The sequence below is a fragment of the Miniopterus schreibersii genome (genome assembly GCF_964146895.1).
Source record: "Miniopterus schreibersii genome assembly, chromosome: 3".
NCBI lineage: Eukaryota > Metazoa > Chordata > Mammalia > Chiroptera > Miniopteridae > Miniopterus > Miniopterus schreibersii.
In genome coordinates, this window is record NC_138103.1 from 78,788,158 (window position 1) to 78,795,178 (window position 7,021).

The following is a 7,021-nucleotide window of genomic DNA, read 5'->3' on the forward strand; positions in this document are numbered from 1 at the left end:
GACTTTCACTTTGGTCTAGAGCAGTCCACAGCACCTGACTTAACGGGGAGCTGTAAGTACCTCGAATGCTCTTCAGAACTCCTAGATGAAGCAGCTCTAGAAACTGGGAGCATAATTAACTGGAAAAGTTGAGAAGTCCCTACTTGGCAACAGCAATTGAAGCAGCTTTGAAAGAGCCCCACTTCCTCTCTTGTCCTTAGAGAGGGTAGATTTAATTAAAGTACATTAAAATCTGGCAGCTCCACCCTCTGTAACTGATCAATTGTGATTCAGACACATTGGTGCCAGTCCTCAAAATCCGTCTGTTAGCTCAGAAGTCTAAATACTGAAACCTGGAATCATATGCAAAGATAAAAACAAGTTGATTTTGAGTTTAGAAAGGAAAAGAGAAAATACTGTTTGACTCCCTGAGGTCATGACAGGTATGTAAAGAGTTAAAACAGAACCTCCTGCAGGTCCCGAGTATGACTAAGATATTTGGGAAGACAAAAGAAAGTATTAACTCATGGCACAGGCAGTGAAATTACAACATGCCAGGAAGTGACAGAGGGGACAAACTCCCAGACACTTGGAGCTCAGGATGCCCGGGGGCCTGTTCCACTGAAGTGACTGGAGACATTATCATTTTGCTAAGGCCTCTCTCAGACTGACTCCCTGTCGTCATGCAGGGACCCAGGACCTGCGACATCCTTTTCCCATCCCATGCTCAAGGTGCCCCCAGGGGGTAGTCTCTATAGGCCATGTCAAAACTTCCTGTCCACAAGGGTCCTTTGCTGTGAGTGTGTCCCAGGCTCCCTCCATCAAGCTCACTATAGGTGGTAAATCCTGTAGTAAATTGAACAGTGGCCTCCAAAAGATATGCCCACATCCTAACCCCAGAACCTGTAATGTGACCTCATCTTGAAAAAAGGTCTATGCAGAGGTAATTAACTTAAGGGTTTTTATATGAAGAGATCATTCTGGATTATCCAGATGGTTCCTGAATCCAATCATGGTTGTCCTTATAAAAACTGGAAGAAGGGAGACACAGATACAGATACAGAAAGGAAGGCCATGTGAAGACAAAGGCAGAGATGGGAGTGATGCGGCCACAAGCCCAGGAATGCTGGAGTCACCAGGAGCTGGAAGAGACAGGAAGTGCCCGCCCCTAGAGCTTCAGAAGGTGCACAGCCTTGCCAACACTTTGATTTCAGAATTTTGGTCTTCAGAGCTGTGAAAGAATAAATTTCTGTTATTTTAAATGATGCAACACAGTTTGTGGTGCTTTATTACGCAGCCCCAGGATGCCAACAGGAGCCCCTCTGTACCCAGGGGCCCTGGGAGCCAGGACAAGCAGAAGCACCTGCTGAGTGGTTGTCTGGGTCCCTCCTCCTCTGAGGGTGAGAATGGAGTGTGAGGAGGGTGGGTCTCTGCCAGGCTCTCAGCTCCAGACACCCTGCCTTCCAGGGCAGAAGCAGAGCTGAGACCATGCACTGATGGTCCACACCAAGGCTGCCAGGAGCCCTAGGGAAGGCCAGGGCTTCACCTGCACCCACAGGACCCGTCAGGTCTCTGAGAACTCTGGTTGGGTAACTGCGGTGCGTAAGGCCCCGGGCATGCCAAATCCCAGCTCAGAATATTCAAAGGGCCCCAGTGTGAGCGAGCAGCTTGTTCCAACCTCACATTCATGCCAGTGGCACCCCCAAATGCTGGATCCATGGCCCAGGCTCATGCCTGTCTCGAGATCATCGCTCAACAAATATTTGTGCAACCACAGTCTTTATCTGTTACGTAACCCTACTCGAGAAAAAACTACGTGTGCCGCTGGCACCCTAAGCATAAAATCGGGGCCAAAAATCCAAGTGGTAAGTCACTGAGGTTTTAAGTTTTCAACACACATAAAGGTAATTTAAAAATGATTCTTCACATCGTTGTAAGTGTTTTCTAGGGCCCCAGCTTAGGCTTTTTGATGACCAGCTGAATACAGGAGATCCTCCACTTGGTCAGGAGATCCTCCACTTGGATCCAGCCCCCCCATACACAGAGTCCAGGTTGGGGGATGCTGCTCCTTTGGACGTGCCTGGGAGACCCCTTTACTCCATCGTCACCTTATTCCAAACTCCAGACTAACAGCAAACGGAAGAGCTGCACAGGGAACACTTCACCTTTTGCTTTGTTTTTTATTGATGGAGTTCAGTGAGCAGAGAAAAGAAAAATATTAAGCAACTACCTATTCTGAGAGAATTCCAGAATATTCCACGAATCCCAAAATAAAATTCAAGAGGACAGACAATATGCCAACCACAAAGTAACTCGGATCAAAGTAATAAATACTTTGCTTCTTCAGGGCTTTAACATTTAGGTATGCGTCTCTCTCTCCCTCTCCCTTCCTCTTGCTCTAAAATCAATAAAAACATGTTTTAAAGAAAATGGTGGGGCAGAAGCTCAATGCCACCTATGCCATTGGTATTTTAGATGAAAGCTCAGCAAAGGCCCGTGCAGAATTGCAAAGTCCAAATCAGACTTCAAAATGCATTGCCCACTTTGAAAATAAATAATAAAAATAAAGAAACTTTTCTAAAATAATGTGTGGGAACTGAGCCACTCTATAAAGTGCCTTACTTGGTCTTTCCATTCACAGAGACTCATGGAGCACTCGCCCCGTGGCAGCCTCAGAGCTAGCCGCGGGGGTGCTGACACCAGAGTGCCGTGTCTCCCTGCCACCCTCTGCCCTCAGGGTTCTGGGTGCTGTCCCTGCTCTGGAGCCTTCAGGCAGAGAACTCCACGGTGGGCTCTGGTCACCAGGCTGCTGCCCATAGGTTCTGGGTAGAGCCCCTTTCGGATCTCCGTCCTTCCAAATCCCCTAGGTGCAGCCCTTCCACTTGACAGTCCTCAGGTGGCCCTGAAGGGACATGAACCACTCTCCTCATTGGTCACCACTCTCCTGACTGTCCCCTGAACCTCCCCCAGAGACGCAGAGGGGCTTGTGGGCCAGTGCATTCAAGGCCTCCCAGATGGCCCACTTTATATATCGCATGCTCTTCTTCTTTGTGTTCAGCCGTGACCCCAGTGAGGCCAGCCCAGGAGACCGATATCACAGCAGGCATCCCGTCACCATCAGACTTGCTCGCCTGCAAGGACGCCCTGCCTGTTCTCTTCTTGCCTTGATATGAGTGACCATCCAGAGGTGCCCCCTGTCCCTGGCATCCTTCACACTTCTTCATGGCTTGTCTCCTGAGTGTGACAGAGGCCGTCAGGGGTGAACAAACCCCAACAAAGGAAGCGTCTGAGGTTTCCATCTCACCAGGGACCATGGCTCTCACACAAGGAGTCGCCCACTAGCTCTCAGGCAGGGTCCCTGTCACAATTATGGTAGAGACATGGACACTGTCCTCAACAGAAGCCTTGCAGACATATGTGCTAATGCATCTGCCCTGGAGACACCCTCAATGGGGCACAAAGATGCCAGGGCAAGGTTACTCCCCAGCCCCATGAGGACTAATAACTAATTAGGAACAATTCAGAGGCCCTCTAATTGGGAGCTAATTAAATAAACTAGTTCTGGGATCCTGAGCAGCAGTTCTCAAAACATAATGAGGATCCAATGTGAACAACAACAACAAAAATGCACAAGAGGTCGTTAAGGGGAAAATTGAATTGCAGACAAGATGCATAGTGGGTGGTGCCACCGTGCAAACACACGCAAAGCTCCCACACAGACGTACTCATGTGTCTATCCCTTTGGGAAGGTGTGTGGCATTATATGTTAATGCAGGGACAAGCAGCAGAGGGAATAACCCATGAGCAGGAGAACAGTTACGCCTGGGAATGGGATAGAGATTAGACAGAGGAAAGTGGGGGGTGGGCTTAACAAGTTATGTTTTTATTCTATATAAAAATTTTAATGACAAAAATATTTATGGGTTACTTCTATCATTAAAAATTAAAACCCATTAAAGTGCATGATAGAAATAGGGTGAGAGGTGTCTTTCTGGGCCACCTGCAGGGGGCGTGATGATCTCCACACAGAAACTCAGGGGAGGGGGCTGCAGGAAGAAATCGTAGTGACTAATGCTGAGCAATGGGCCAAGCTCCTCACACTGAGCAGGGGGAAATGATTCTCAGGCAAAAGCAAAAGGCTAAACACTGGTTAGGATGCGGTATTAGAAGCCCATGTAAGGACGGCGCAGGGAAATAAAGAGCTTGCCTGAGATAGACTGGACGTGGGTCAGCAACATGGACGGGAACCCTTTTATCCTATGCAGAGGGTGAGGAAACCTTGAGAACTGTTAACTAAATGAGAGTGATTCAGTCAGTTTGTGATGGAGAGAGATCACTCTCCAAGCAGAACAGAAGATACATTAAAATGAAACCAGACTGAAGACGGAGACCTTTTAGGAAACCAAGATGACAATGCAGTCTGTTGATGGTGTTGGTCAAAGAATTAAAAATTGTTAATAGATGGGTGACCATATAAGTTATTGCCCAACCCAGGACACTCTAGGAAATGAAATATGGTAGCCAGAGAGACACTGGGATTTTTTTCAGGCACATTGGAATATGTGGACACCCCACTAATGGAGAATGGGAGGGAGACACACACTGGAGAGATGCCGGCAAAGTCACATCACATATTGCAGTATCTCCGTGAGGGAGGGGACATAGCTACCTTTCCTGTTCTCTACTTACCACTGTGTCCTCAGAGCTGGCCCATTGCCAGGAACATTATGGGTGCACAATAAATAATTATTGAATAAATGGATGTTACATAAGATAGTACTGAAGATGGACAATTGAAGGAGGCATCAGGCTGGCTCCAAGACTGTGGCTGCTTCCTGTGTGCTGGCACCCTTACCAGGATCCCAGGCATATGCAGAGGATCAGGTGCATCTGCAGGTTGTTGGGTGGAGGTGAGTCACATAAAGTTGAATATCTGAGTCTGTAACTCTTGGCTGAGATTGTCATTAGAGATATAACTGTAGGAGGCCACAGGTCAAAAGCCCAGGATGTGGATGATGCTTTCCAGTGAGGGGGCCTAGACTGAAGTGAGGGGCAGAACAAAACTCACCAGAGTACTGAGCTTAGCAGGTAAGCAAAAGAAGAATTTAAGGGCAAGATAGACAGAGAAGGAGGGAACAGAGGTAGAAGGAACTTGTAAAGGGGGTAATATCAGTGAAGGAAGGTGTTCAGGGCCAGGCATTGCAGTTAGATTTTGGGATCTGCAGTAGAATGCAGGGAAGATCATTGGGGTTGAAGATTGAACTATGTGTCTAGGATTCTTGTTCACGAAATGTGTTTTTCAACCAACTAAGTCCCGATCACCTCTGCGCTTATTTAAAATTCAAATGTTAGACCCAACTTCATACATAATGAATCAAGATCTCTAGGCAAGGCCTATGAATTTTAACATGCTTCCCAAAGGATTCTGAAGCTTTAGAATTCTAGGATAATATATGGGCTTTCCACTGGATTTTGAAGACCAAAATATAGAAGATGAGCTTGGAAAGGAGAAGATAATTCTGGGATGAGAACTGTGGGTTGGAAAGTGGAAGTAATATGAAGTAATAGGTGATAAATCCAGATAAACGCCAAATCCAACATTTCACCAAGAACATTTTCTCTTCTAAACAAAACACTACAAAATAGAGTTTTAAGATAGACTTTCTAGATGAGAATAGACTCTCAGCTGCTCAAGTCTTTCCAGCTTCAATGGATACATTTCAACCATGAAGGTTGACCTATGATGTGCAAAAAAGATAGAACTCCTTACTCTGTTGTCAAGGGGGAACTAAGGATAGTTTAGCAGGGGAGTAAAATGAATGTAACTCTGGTGGCAAAGTAACTTGTGCACCAGAGAACAAAGAATAATGGAAAGAAGATGACTCCAGAAGCCCTTGTAACAATCTAGACAGGCATTTTAAGGGCTTGAATTGGGGAGGATTGAGGCTAGATCTGAAAGGCTTTTTAACTTAGAATAGACCAGTCATAGTAAATGGATGTGGGCAGCCATGTAAAGGAGGAATTAAAAGTAAGCTCCTGGGTTAATTATAGTGGGGGCACAGAGGAGAAAACATGTTCAGAGGCAGACAGACTGATGGGTGGTGGGGAGGGCAGGAGTGAAGGGTGAGTCTTCAGGGCAGGAAATTTGGTATTTAAATAAGGTTTTGGGAAGCTTTCCCAGATTTGCATTTCAAGTGGGAGGTAGTGAGACTTGAAGAGGGTGGTTTCTTTTCAGAGGGAACAGGTAATTCAAGGGACAGGAAAGAATTTACAAAAAGTCAACAATAAGCACATTCTTTAAAAAAAATTTTTTTTATTTACTTGATTGAGTTTATTGCAAGAAATGATAAGAGAAAATGGGGATGCAGAAAGGAAAGAGGGGAGACACAACTGGATAGAAGTTTTCCTGCTGGGTCTACTATCCACAGGCCTCAGCAGCCCTGCCATGGATCTACCCTATTCTTTTGCATCAAAAGGTTGATCTTGTGAGTCATTTCCATGTTGTACATCCTCCAGAAGGTTTCATAGCTTTCCCTCTGTTACCTGCGGCAAGGCTTCTTGTAGTACCAGCGTTGCTTGATGTCTCAATGAGCCCATCCATGGCGAGGATTCTGTCTAGGGTCCTGTATGCACCTTCCACGTTCCCTACCTGCACCATCACAGTCCAGGCAATGAACTTCAGATGTTTTGCCATGACCTTGGAATTAAGTCTTCACTCTGCACGACCCCTCGCCCACGGGACTCAGCCAACTGGAAGCCAATTTCTTGAAATAAATATCTATTTGACCTTGTAGTGTCTCATGTTATCATTGACTGAGTTGGGAAAAGCAGATGCTCTCATCCTGTGATGACAGAGATCTGCTACACAGACAGGTGGATTCACACAATCAAACCACCCTGCAAAGTCACATCTTGTCTGATAAGACTCTCAATCTTCCTGGAACACTGGGGTTTTAGTGGAGCTTCTTTCATTTAACATCTTACATAACCTGGTTACAAAGTGTTATAATTCAGGTAGGTGCAAGCTACCCAGAAATTGACT

The 7,021-nt window shown here is 46.1% G+C and overlaps 1 pseudogene across 1 annotated transcript; it reads right to left on the minus strand.

Annotated features, from left to right (window-relative positions):
* Positions 1-6,410: 6,410 nt before the first annotated feature.
* On the minus strand, positions 6,411-6,673 carry LOC308554775 (small ribosomal subunit protein bS21m pseudogene; annotated as a pseudogene). Its single transcript has one exon. The product of its transcript is annotated as a small ribosomal subunit protein bS21m pseudogene (transcript).
* Positions 6,674-7,021: the final 348 nt, after the last annotated feature.